Here is a 13861-nt window from a genome sequence, read left to right as displayed (position 1 = left end):
TTAACCTTTCTCAACCGATTATCTTCTAACATCGTAATAATAATATCCTTTCCTATGAGCACATGTAGTAATATATCTGGCCGGGTGTGAAACATACATTCACCCCCAAAAATGTCACTTATTTATATTATAATTTAGCGGATAAGATAAACTATCGTAATAAGCAAATGAGCAAACTATACAAAAACAGCACATAACGGAGACAGAAAGAGATGCTAGGGATTCACAATTACAGCTGCAGAGAGAACACACTTGAAGGCTTGATTCAGCTGCACCGTACTTGCTATCCCTCTCACAATAGACAAGAGCTTCCTTGTAGAATTTCACTGCGCTCTCATAGCCTCTAAGACTCGTGTAGTGTTTAGCGATCTCGGCACAGATCTGTGCAGCGAGCTGCTTCTGCATGGGGACGGCGTCTGGCTGCTCCAACACCTTGGCCTGCACATCCCAGGCCTAAAGGTCAGCACAAGGCTGGGTTCACGTATATCTAAGCAATAGCAATGTTGTGAATTATGCGCATATCTTGGGTGAGACCTAGACGCATGATCATAATAATATATTTCAGTCATTTCAGTTTCTCTCATTCTGTGCCTGGTCCTTTATTAGGTGATACACAGGATGATCAAGGACCTGGCAGGGAGAGGCACACAGAGTTATTCGAGGAGGGGTGTTCCCATAACAGTTCTGTTTGATCTAATATCACATTCATCTGGAATACTGTTCTTACCTCAAAGTTGTAGCTGAGGCAGAACTCTAGAGACTAGGAGGAGAGCTTGTAATTGCCTTGTTAGAGGTGGATCTGTTCCATGAGCAGGTAGGCCTCAGCATGGGAGGGACACTGGTCCAGGCAATATTGGAGGCTGCTCTGTGCAGTGTCAATGTCACCTAAAGGACATCAGCATTGCCATCAAACCTATTGTTGTCATCCATGTTGAGAAGCCCTTGGCATGAAAACAGAGCAGAATTCTGTCACATGCAATACAGTTGAAACTCACCTGACTGAAACCTGACTTTGGCCAATGGCAAGCCACCCTGAAGGAGTCCAGGTACTATCTTGACCACAGTGTCCAAAACAGAGGTTTAATGCTGGAGCTGAGCGGCAGGAGGCTGGACAGTAATCTCTATAAATGGATCCATAGATGTGCAGAGCCCCTTCGCCAACTTTCTCCCCTCATCTAATGTATATCCCCTTACAATTTCTACACTGCCTGAATAAAGCGTGAAATTATGTATTGAACAAATGTATCCACACACATCCCCCTCCAGACTGACCTTAGCAGGACAGAGTTCTATGGACTCCGTGACAATCTCCAGCAGGAAGTCAGGGTCGAGCTTCTCAAAATAGTTCCACCACCAATGGCAGGCCCTGCAGTGTGTGTGTCCACTGCATCGTTCAGCGGGTTGGTGACATCATCCTGTGGCCTGTGTTTCTTCACAGCCAGCACAGCGTGCAGGTACAGCAGCTCCTGAAAGAGAGGAGAGGGCAAGCCAAGGGTGTCACAGGGTCTCCACAGTATTCAGCTCAGTAGGACTAGGGTAGCTCTACTGGTAACAGTATTGTTTATACCACAATCGTACAGCAGAATGTGCATCCCAAATGGCACCCTATTCCCTTCATAGTGTACTACAAAAGCAATGCATTTGGGACATAACCAGAGAGTATCTTCTGGGCCAGCAGAGGCCATAAAACTAAAGACTCACAGAACCAGCTGTTACTCAGAGGTTACTCATTCAGGCTGATGTCACTGTAAATGGCTTAACAAACACAGAAAATACCAAGAATTACTCAACAAAAAGTTGTGCAAAAGGCTACTGGGCTTTACTTTATTTCCAAATAGTGGATATGAATGTCAAAAGTGTAATAGGGTTACTTTGGCTTGGCCTTTGAACTGGATTAAACAGAGTAATATCTTTCCTCTATCAGCCTTAACCCTGATTTCCCGATAGACTGCTGGATCTCTATGAGAAACTCCAGCTGTTGCTCTGCATCCTCTAAGTGTCCCTCGATCAGCTGGCACCTGATAATACCTGGAAATACAGATAATGTGTAAGTCATTTAAAAACGGTTTAATATTAGTTAATAGATTGCTTTCATTTCTCAACTAAGCAGTAGATATTACCCAATTTTGTATAGGTATATATGTATTTATTTTACTAGGCAACTCAGTTAAGAACAAATTCTTATTTTCAATGATGGCCTAGGAACAGTGTGTTAACTGCCTGTGGGGCAGAATGACAGATTTGTACCTTGTCAGCTGGAGGATTTGAACTCGCAACCTTTCGGTTACTAGTCCAACGCTCTAACCACTAGGCTACCCTGCATGATCACATACATTGCTGCATTAAAGCTAAAAAGCATATGCTAGAACAATCAGCGTAACCTGTCAAAGCTGAGACACTTGTTTCATCCAGAGTCATGGCAGTCTTGTATCACTTCATAGCCCATTTGATTCTTCCCTGCAGAACCAACTGGTAGCGCAGCTCTGTGGCCAGATAAGCATCCCCTTGGGCTTGGGAGAAGGCTTTGTCCACCATGATGTGGTTCTGCTGAATCACTGTCTAATTTCTATTTCTACCGTACTTCTACACCTGCATTGCTTGCTGTTTGGGGTTTTAGGCTGGGTTTCTCTACAGCACTTTGAGATATCAGCTGATGTACGAAGGGCTATATAAATAAATTTGATTTGATTTCTTCCACACTAGTAAATTATAATTTTAGAGTATTTCTTTGTGTATACCTCATGTCACACATGGCATGTACTGGTTCAGAGACTGTTGCAATGTTACAAGGGTGAAGTGAAGGGGTTCGACATCTCTTCAGAGGTGTAACCAGTGTCTTTTATGTAAAATATATGTTTATTGCAAACCATCAAACACGTCTTACCACCCATGTGAAAGCGAAGGACATCCTGTAGAAAAGCTCTGGGCTGTGAGGCTCTTGGGTGTCCAAGCTGCTGATGAGATTTGAGAGCTGGTTCACTGACTACCAAAAAGGAAAAAGGGTATCCCGTTTGACCATATACACATCATGAAAACAGTCACCCTTCACAATTAGTTGTGTGGCAATGGGTTATAGTGTAATCTGTTTCCCATGTTAGCTCGTACTGTTTGAACTTTACCTCTGTGATCGTCTCCCTCTGATGTCTCCCTAAGGAGGGAAAAGTGAGCATTCTCAGGGCTTCCAGGTTGTTTTTATCCTTCTGCAAGAGTCTGGAATGGGGTAGGAAACATCACATTAATGACCAACACTGTTTGTTTGATCCTAATGAAAACTTGGTGCTGTCAGGGTTTTATATTAGTTTTTCCCGTGATGGCTTATGTGACAGACAAGGCTGGAGCAAAAGTAGAGAATACAATCTAAGGAAGAACACCGAGTTAGACAATGAGAAAAAAAAAAGAGCAGGACTGCGCACTACATGTGTCCATCCCTGTTCACAAAGCTACAGCTCAGCAGGGCTAAACCAGTGGCTCTGGTCTTGGGCTTAATTCCCTTAGAAACAGGCTCCACCTGAGTGATCCTCCTTCCTGCAGTTCATAGAACCTGGAGGAGTGCATCCTGGGAAACGTGTAGCTCTAGCGCTTCAACTCAAAGGCCTTTTTATATTCTCTGGCTCTGGCCAGGGTCCAGCGGGCGAGCAGTCAGGAACAATGGTTCAGTCATTATGCCACTGGTTCCAGGCATCACGCTCCATTTTCATTTGCACTTGAATACGGACCCACTTGCAAAGGCTGACTGGCTCGTTCTTTACATGGCTGCTATTGATTGGCCAAATCCAGCAATGAAAGTGTTTATTTGATCCAAACAAATCTTTATAAACTACAAATTAAGCCAACTAATATTTCCAGTATCATTATTTTAAGTTAACAAGAAAACCCAATTTCTAGAGCAAAAACACCTATAAGATGGGATACTTTACCTCTGTGCTGCGCCTACAGTTTTCTCACAGGGTCAATAGAAGCTTCATATTCTTAATAAAGGCAGAGAGAAACCCAGGGAAACTAACAGTCACTTGGTTGACTTCCTCCAAAGCTCCGGAGTAATTCTGTTGACACTCATAGTAATGTGCCTGAAACAGACAAAATATCACATCATTTATGGGCATGTCGAGGGAAAGTCAAACGCATTGTTGTACATCTGTTTCAACAGAAAATGACTCTACAAAAAGAGCAAAAGGAAGCAAGCTAGCATTAGGTATTACCACAGATAAGGCAAAACGATCCATTCAATATATGGTTAGATATGGTACAAATTGAGACACAGATTGTGTTAGTGAATAATAAACTCAGTCATCCTAGTAAGGATGTGGGACACAGAAAATCTAGCACATTGAAGTACAGTAACTAAGCGCCACATGAAATTATGGGAAGTGACAGAGAACTCAACAATGTCTCCAATGAGTTGTCCCATGTCATTTCAGCAAGCCGTGACACCCACCATCTCAGATTGTTCTGAAATTGTTTCTGTAGTTAGAAACAGGTAAGATTGGCATTCCTGAAACATTATTTTGTTGAAATGTCATTTTATCTCAGAGAAATTCATTGATTAAACCCAAATTGGCAATTTAAATTTATAGGGTTCAGATAACATTGAATAAATATAGTACCCAACATCCGATTTGGCCCAAACTTTTTCCTACCAATGAGTAACACATAAGGAATCCCCAAAAACGGTAAAAAGCCACCCACAGATCCCCCACACCCATCCCACCCCAACAACCAGTATACTGTACAGTATAATTTCTATATGTTTGACAAGTAGTATGAAGCGGTGACTTGGAGTATTGCATCTCCATACTATGTCATGTATTCCCTGTGAATTTGGTGATGTTTTTTCCCCCCTGTTCAGAGAAATTAGTAATTCAATTTGCTTGCATTATTTACCATAAAGTAGTGTAACAGTACCATAGTTTGACCACTAAATGTCACTGTTTCTGCCATACCGCCACACTATCCATTTTGTTGGTCTCTTGTGTTTACTCTTAGGGATAGGCGTCGTCAACGGGATTGTAGAGAAATAACAAATGTTGCTACATATAAGTGTCTTATATCGGCTGAAAGCTTTACTTCTTGTTAATATAACTCCACTGTCCAATTTACAGTAGCTATTACTGCGGAAAAAATGCCATGCTATTGTTTGAGGAGAGCTCCTAACAACAAAACACTTTTTTCACCACGATAGGTTTGATAAATTCACCTCTAAAGGTGAAATGTGTACTTTCATTCTGAAATCCTGCTCTGATTTATAATCCAAAGGGTCTCAGAGATTACAGGAAGTGCCGTTTTGTTAGATAAAATCATTTTTCATATCCTAAAAAGGTCCATATAGCATGCACGATTGATTTTGTATTGCCACTCGTTCAATTTGCAAAGAAAGGAATCTGTGAAAATCTAACCCTAAACGTTGTTTCAACCAGTCAAATCACATTCATACTTATTACCTCAGAGATCCTACAACGTAACCAGACTTCACCATATCATTAGGGGTGTAGTATGTCCTATAGGACACCATATTTGAGAGCGACGCTTTCATGGCACGCCGATGATGCGGGCGGTCTTCACTTGATCGACTGTAACTTTGTCAAATAAGCACCAATCGGGGTCAAACAAAGCTAGCTAGATAGCCTATGAGCTGGGCTTTACGTATCTGTCACAAAATGTAGCTGCTAACCTTGTGCGACAGCAAGCCTTTTCCTTTTGCACAAATTTTTTGGGCAAATGTTGAACTTATAATATGGCTACTAATACTTGGAAAGATAAATCAAAGTCCAAGTATACATACTTGATAATATTCTTGCAGAAAAATGGAATATGAATGCGAATGTCTCCTTCATGATTTCCCCAAATGTACCTGGGGACTTCACACTAAAAGTAATGTAGTTTGCTCATACTTCGAGTTATCCGTCTGAAACATTGCACATACACTGCTGTCATCTTGTGGACACCATCGGATTGAGTGAAGTAGTGTGAAACAACCAGAGTGATGGCTAGATTTGGGACCTTTCTGTTGCATCTCAAAGATGGTGGTAGAAAAAACCAAAACGGTTAGTTTATTCTTTGTATTTTCTTCTACCAGATCTGTTGTGTTATATTCTCCTACATTCCACAGTTTCCTTTCAAATGGTACCAAGAACATACATATACTTGCTTCAGGGCCTGAGCTACAGGCAGTTAGATTTGGGTATGTCATTTTAGGCGAACATTTTTAAAAAAGGGGCTATCCCTAATTATTAAACAGATCACAACATTTCCTTTGCAACTTTGGGTAAAAAAAACACTAGATTTGCTCATGATGACAATCATTTGTGTGGTCATCCTCACAAGTCAAGCCAGTCCTCCATAAAAGCTAATATGCTTAATCTGTCTCCAGGAAATGGCCCCTTTGCGTGTGGTTTATTCGCTTCAAAAAAGGGATTAGTTACTGTTAGACTATTCCTGGTGAACAAGCAAACCATTAGGCTACAGCAGTTCTAATGGTTTTAATGTTAAGGTCTCTAGTGGTCTTCAATGGTAAAAGGCCCAAACACACACTGTGCCATATTTTGCAATTGTAATGGTATTGGTTTGTGTTGGGTTTAATGTTGAATGTCACTAATCACAATACATATTTTCAAAAACATCTGACTGCCATGCAATTCATTATTTTAGTAGCTAGACTATTTCTCCATCAAAGTTTAGGGCATGGGGAAAGTTTCAAATGACAATTGCATAGGGAAAGCCCTCTCAGAGAGCGGCTACTTGTTGGACTATACAAGGAGAGTTGGGTTGAAGCATTTGGTAGCTACGAGAAGGACAAACTGAATTGTTTGCATGGAGGACGACCACACAATTTTATTTCATAATATTGGTTTTCTACCCAAAGTTGCAAGGGAAATGTTGTGATATATACGGATGAAGTTAACATACACCTTAGCCAAATACATTTAAACTCAGTTGGCTGCTGGCCTACACCCACTTTCAGACATGCACAGAGCAGACTGAAAGGGGAAGGGTAGCTCTTGACTTGAACCACAGGGGTTCTCTGCAAAGAGAGAGTAATCCAAAAGGCACAGACACACCCCTTGACATTCAATTGGCACCCTTGACCTGTATGTATTCTCTCCTTATTGGTCTCTGTGGTGCTTAGTTAATGGGAACTCCATTGCCAGACCCATCGTAAAGTTTTTACACAGTCTGGCAGTCTGACTAAAATACCAGAGGTATGAGGAGAGACATCCTCCTTTGTATTTATGGGAACAAATATTTCCTAACACTTCGGATCCTATTCTTGGACAGTTATAAGACACAATGCGTTAATGCAACAAACAAAAAAAATATATATACTAATTACTGTCCATGAGTAACCTCAACCTTGTGGGTCTGTGGGTGTTTGGGCAATAAAGTGCCAACTCAATTCTACCAGTGACTAGTCTCTCATGCCCCTATGAATGGGGACACAGGGCAATAGTTTTTAATCTAAACCAGCCCTTTTATACTGGAGTACACTAACCCATAATTGGGTCTCTTTTCTTGACACACAGTCGCAGTTTACCAGATAAGAAGTCAAGAAGATCAAAAAGTAAATTGGTGTAAGGGTGTATTACGTCCTGTGCTGGCCCCAATGTCATATCCATTCTGGATTCTGAGTGGTAAAATCATAGCTGAAAAATGCCTCTGTGTGTCTACTGTATGTGGGAATTGCTTATGTCCGTCCTACATGTAGTGTTGATACATGGAATATTCCTCAACTGCATATATCATAAATTGCTATTGCAAATAGAAGTATTATGTTCAACAACTGACATTTTCAGATATTATTTTGACAAACACACTTTAACACACTTTGGTGCTTACAATTCATTCTCTATTGTCATAGACTTGATGGGCACTGTCACCTGTGATCTATGTGATATGACTTTCTTTAAGCACGTACTGTTGAAACTGTCACTTGATATTTTTTTCTTAAAGTCTACAAACGCTCTACATTTATTCACTCTGTGACAGGGTTGGATCCTATATGCTACTTTTATTATTCTCCTGTAAATGGTTCAGTGCCTATAATTTAGGCTGTGTGTAGAATGGGGCATAAAGGAAATGACCTCTACTAGATTATAGTGATAAGGAAATCAGCATACAGTTTTGGTCTGTGAATTAATTTGCCTATAACTAATCAGAATTCCATTATGTTTACATAAAAAAATAGGATACTTCAAAATGAGAAGATCCTGCCATGGAAAATATGACTGGGTGGACATGAAGTGGAAAGGAGGGTGAAATAACTCACACCATGCAGCAGGACACCTTCAGCTGTGGGGTCTTTGTAATGCAGGTTTGATAGTTATATTTTCAATAATGAATGGTTAGCTGTTATGTGACAATTAGGGCAATTTCTTTGTGTGTAGATGGCCAAGGAAGTTGCACAGAACTTCCCCAACATCCCCTCCCAAATTGACATAGAACCTTCACAAAAACACATGGAGCAACTATGAAAATTAATAGCTGAAGAATATACTAAAAATGGCTGGTATGTAATGACATTTAATTCAAAGTAAATGTCAATTCTTTATTTTTATGTAGTTGTGTGGGACAGCCATAAATTCAGTTCATGCCTATGATTTCAGAGTTCAACAAAGCCAACAACTGCTTCATGTGTGCCACTGATAAAGAACCTGGATGTGGCCCAAAGACTGACTGGGTTAGTAACTTTATTTAACATGTTTATAATCTCTTGACAACAGTGACGGCATGTATGACAATTTATGATACACAATGGATGGCTAATTCGTCATACTGCATTGATATTTGATAATATTTATATCGTGTAATGCTTTGTTTTGTTTTAGATTGAATGTTTTGCATACCAACGGGGGTTCCATGTGCTGTGCCTAGGAATGAAGACAAGAGTTCAGAGTGAAGAACACAAACTGGAAGTGCTGTCTTTGTTGTTGAAAGTGTATGTTATACCCCATCCACACTGAAGAGGCTCTGAAATGTACATCAACCAGGGATAAAGAGAAAGTTAACACTGAAATGTTTTGTACTTATTTGAAGGTAAGTGTCTGTTGACATGTTGGAAAAGATTACAGGTCTACAATTTCTGTTTAATTAGTCAAATTTCAATTTTTATTCATTGATTTTCTGGCCACCATTACTGTGGTTACATGTTCAGTATATGTATTGACCAGCTAACCCACTGCAGCCTACCTCACTAGCTCACTCTCCATCCCTGCTTTAGACAATTAATAGCATGACTCTTGAACTTTGCCCTTTTCCTTTATGATTGATATTAACGATGAAAGGAGATATTATCTGTCTCTCTCCTATTGTGTACTGCTGTTAAATACAGTGGCAAAATTGTAAAAAAGGGAAAGTAAGTACTTAGAACAACCAATTATTATAGATAAATATTCAAGAAAAGGGTTAACAACACTGGACTGACCCCCCTAATTTTCAAACTAATATTAATATACAACAATATAGAAGATACATGACTAGAGGTTATGCAATATGGGTGTATATCCACTGCATGCTTCTTAGGTGTGTAACTGACATGACCAAGGAGCTATTGATATTTTCAAGTTTGAAAAATGTATGTAAAATTGAGTGAGATGAAAATGGACAAACTAAAGGGTGTGCAATGTGTAGGCCCACTGAGTGTACATTCTGAACCTTGTTTGAAGTCAGTAGATCACATGACCAAGGAGCTTTTGAAATGAGAAAGTTTGAAAATTCATGTAAAAACGTGTGAGATGAAAATGAACAAACCAAAGTGTGTGCAATATAGAAGGGTAGTCAGTGGACATTTTGAACCTTGTTTGAGTCAAGTAGGCCACATGACCAAGGAGCTATTGACATTGGAATGTAAAAAAAAAAGTTTGTACTTTGTTTACACTCCCTAACTAATTTAACTCGGAATACAAAATGCTGCTCACATTTCCACGTTTAGTAGTTTTGGAAAGCAAATTAATGTCCAAATCGTGAAAATAATACCTGCGCAATGTGTGCTCAATTTTTCAACATCTTATTTGAAGTCTGTGGTTCAAGTGGTTTGAAAGCGCGAATATCCGTCGAATATCCAACTTGAAACTGGTTTTTACCTCGGTTACTTTTGTGACATATCTCAATCAGTGAATAGAGAATTAGCTACGGTGCAACACGTCAATTTACCAGAGTTGACTCTTCATCCTCTGTTTCTGCCATGACCATGTTTCACTTATAACAGCAGCAATGAAGTAGATGGTAAAAGTCTTCACTGAATACCGCAGCCACCTTAACAATCAAAAAGCTAGATACAACCAATTCTAGCTACATTTTCGCCATTTTACAAAAACTAGTTAGCGTCTTTCGTTTACTTGACAACCACCGCCGCCATTTTCAAATGGTAAAGGGTGTTGAAAATTTGATTTAACACTAATGTTTCACAAGGTGGCGCACCAAGCAAGCTAAATGTAAAATACTGAACCACCCGCATGCTTGTGCTTGTGGTGGTTTAGCACGGTGGCTGTGAGAAGAGGACACTTGTGGCTACTTTGTATCAGGGCTACTTTGTATCAGTGGTGAACAGAACTCCCTTTAATATGTTTCCAAATTTCATATTTTCTTTGAAAACATTCTTTAGTCACTCAAAGTCACTGAGTCTTTGTCTCGTGAGCTAAAATTACATTATTGTAAATACTATCGATGAAATAATAAAAACATTTATTTGGGATGTTTCTCTACCAGAAATGTATGGCCAAAACCCAGGCACCCCGTCTGTCTGTTAGGGCTGGGAATTGCCATGGACCTCACTATTTGATATTATCTTGATACTTAGGTGGCAATATGATATGTTTTGCCACTCTCACGATTCTATATGTATTGCGATTCAAACTGTGATTTTATTCTGATTTGATGTTCCAAACATATTGCCAGTGGTGGAAAAAGTACCGAATTGTCATATTTGAGTAGAAGTAAAGATACCTTAATAGAAAATGACGTAAGTCACCCAGTGAAATACTACTTAAGTAAAAGTCTAAATCTATTTGGTTTAAAATATACTTAAGTATCAAAAAGTAAAAGTATACATAACTTGAAATTGCTTAAATTAAGCAAACCAGACTCACACTTGTCTTGTTTTTATTTATTGACGGATAGCCAGGGGCACACTCCAACACTCAGACATAATTTACAAACATAGCATTTGTGTTTCTTGAGTCTGACAGATCAGAGGCGGTAGGGTAGACCAGGGATGATCTCTTGATAAGTGATTGAATTTGACCATTTTCTGTCCTGCCAAGCATTAAAAATGTAAGAAGTACTTTTGGGTGTCAGAGAAAATGTATGGAGTAAAAAGTACATAATTGTTTTTAGGAAGGTAGTGAAGTAAAAGTAAAAGTGGTCAAAAATAAGTAGTACTTGAAAGTATTTTTACTTAACTGACTTGCCTAGTTAAATAAAAGTTTTTAAAAACTGAGGAAAGGGTTTGAATACTTATGTAATTATTTAGTTTTTTATTTGCGAAAATGTATAAAACCTGTTTTTGCTTTGTCATTCTGGGGTATTTTGTGTAGATTGATGAGGGGGAAAAAACTATTTAATACATTTTAAAATGAGGCTGTAACGTAACAAAATATGGGAAAAAAGGGTCTGAATACTTTCTGAATGCACTGTACATACACTATATATACAAAAGTCGTAAAATCGTGCACACAGCCATGCAATCTCCATAGACACACATTGTCAGTAAAATTGCCTTACTGAAGAGCTCAGTGACATTCAACGTGGCAACGTCATAGGATGCCACCTTTCCAACAAGTCAGTTTGTCAAATTTCTGCCCTGCTAGAGCTGCCCCGGGCATCTGTAAGTGCTGGTAGTATGAAGTGTACATTTCTAGGAGCAGCAACGGCTCAGCCGCGCAGTGGTAGGCCACACAAGCTCACATAACGGGACCGCCGAGTGCTGAACTGCGTAGCCCATAAAAAATGGTCTGCCCTCGGTTGCAACACTCACAACCAAGTTCTAAACTGCCTCTGAAAGCAATGTCAGCACAAGAACTGTTCATCGGGAGTTTCATGAAATGGGTTTCCATGGCTGAGAAGTCGTGCACAAGGCTAAGGTCACCATGCGCAATGCCAAGCGTCGGCTGGAGTGGTGTAAAGCTTGCCATCTGGCAGTCTGATGGACGAATCTGGGTTTGGCGGCTGCCAAGAAAACGCTACCTGCCCAAATGCATAGTGCCAACTGTAAAGTTTGGTGGAGGAGGAATAATGGTCTAGGGCTGTTTTCCATGGTTTGGGCTAGGCCGCTTAGTTCCAGTGAAGATAAATCATATCACTACAGCATACAATGACGTTCTTAACGATTATTTTCTGTTTCAGCATGACAATGCCCCCCCCCCATGCACAAAGCTAGGTCCATGCAGAAATGGTTTCTTGAGATCGGTGTGGAAGAACTTGACTGGCCTGCACAGAGCCCTGACCTCAACACCATCGAACACCTTTGGGATGAATTGAAACGTTGACTGCGAGCCAGGCCTAATCGCCCAACATCAGCACCCGACCTCACTAATACTCTTATGGCTGAATGGAAGAAGGTTCAGCAATGTTCCAACATTTAGTGGAAAGCCTTCCCAGAAGAGTGGAGGCTGTTATAGCAGCGAAGGGGGGGGACTAACTTCATATTAATGCCCATGATTTTGGAATGAGATGTTCGACCAGCAGGTGTCCACATACTTTTGGTCATGTTGTGTATCTTTCATAATTTTCCCCCCAATGTTATTAGACTACCTTCCACTTTCTTTCTCTATTGTTACTTCATTCCTTCCTCGCTTTCAACAGTTAATAAATGAAATAAGTTTATTGTCCTTATCTTTACAATTCTAATGACATTCGTGATGTTATACCTCTGAATAAATAACATCCTTGATGTTATGTGTCTGAATAAATAACTGCTATGGCCTACTGCCATCGCGCGGTCGCTCTTCTTTCAAACTACATGTACGTTTTTTAAGGAGAGGCCAGTGGAGGACAGGTGCTTGTGTATTGTGAAAGAGCCAGAGGCTATAAGTTCTATCAAGACATAAGGCCAATACTGCATTGAATGTATTACCTGAAATGGGGTAGGCTAACACATCTATATATAGGGCTATATATAGAACAGGATTATCGATTTTGAATGCAATTTGAATGGCGTTGATGGAGAGAGAGAAAGACTGAGTGCTCGCACGTGCATGGATTTAAAGCTAAGATATGAGTAAGCTAAGTATGAGCTAAGTATGAGTAAAAGGATGTTTTAAAACTCTGTACTCTGCAAACTTTCTACTTTTAAACTCAGACAAAACAGAGATGCTTGTTCTAGGTCCCAAGAAACAAAGAGATCTTCTGTTGAATCTGACAATTAATCTTAATGGTTGTACAGTCGTCTCAAATAAAACTGTAAAGGACCTCTGCATTACTCTGGACCCTGATCTCTCTTTTGAAGAACATATCAAGACTTTTTCAAGGACAGCTTTTTTCCATCTACGTAACATTGCAAAAATCAGAAACTTTCTGTCCAAAAATGATGCAGAAAAATTAATCCATGCTTTTGTCACTTCTAGGTTAGACTACTGCAATGCTCTACTTTCCGGCTACCCGGATAAAGCACTAAATAAACTTCAGCTAGTGCTAAATATGGCTGCTAGAATCCTGACTAGAACCAAAAAATTTGATCATATTACTCCAGTGCTAGCCTCCCTACACTGGCTTCCTGTCAAGGCAAGGGCTGATTTCAAGGTTCATTTATGAACATTTGAACATCTTGGCCATGTTCTGTTATAATCTCCACCCGGCACAGCCAGAAGAGGACTGGCCACCCCACATAGCCTGGTTCCTCTCTAGGTTTCTTCCTAGGTTTTGGCCTTTCTAG

The 13861-nt window shown here is 40.0% G+C and overlaps 3 long non-coding RNA genes across 3 annotated transcripts; 1 reads left to right on the top strand and 2 right to left on the bottom strand.

Annotated features, from left to right (window-relative positions):
- Nucleotides 1–727: 727 nt before the first annotated feature.
- On the bottom strand, nt 728–4067 carry LOC110504158 (uncharacterized). The gene is made up of 5 exons (XR_016494738.1): nt 3918–4067; nt 3120–3210; nt 2885–2983; nt 1273–2028; nt 728–941 (listed from the first exon to the last, which is right to left on the bottom strand). It is a non-coding gene; the product is annotated as an uncharacterized LOC110504158 (long non-coding RNA).
- Nucleotides 4068–8578: 4511 nt separating this feature from the next.
- LOC149984628 (uncharacterized) lies at nt 8579–9007 on the top strand. Its single transcript, XR_016494735.1, has 2 exons — nt 8579–8671; nt 8866–9007. It is a non-coding gene; the product is annotated as an uncharacterized LOC149984628 (long non-coding RNA).
- Nucleotides 8669–10356, bottom strand: LOC149984627 (uncharacterized). The gene is made up of 2 exons (XR_016494736.1): nt 10144–10356; nt 8669–8961 (listed from the first exon to the last, which is right to left on the bottom strand). It is a non-coding gene; the product is annotated as an uncharacterized LOC149984627 (long non-coding RNA).
- Between the last annotated feature and the right edge of the window lie 3505 nt (nt 10357–13861).

The sequence above is a fragment of the Oncorhynchus mykiss genome, chromosome 3 (genome assembly GCF_057628025.1).
Source record: "Oncorhynchus mykiss isolate SJ-2025 chromosome 3, ASM5762802v1, whole genome shotgun sequence".
In the NCBI taxonomy this organism is placed as follows: Eukaryota; Metazoa; Chordata; class Actinopteri; order Salmoniformes; family Salmonidae; genus Oncorhynchus; species Oncorhynchus mykiss.
Note: the sequence above shows the minus strand (reverse complement) of the source record. Positions and strands in the feature narration are given on the sequence as shown.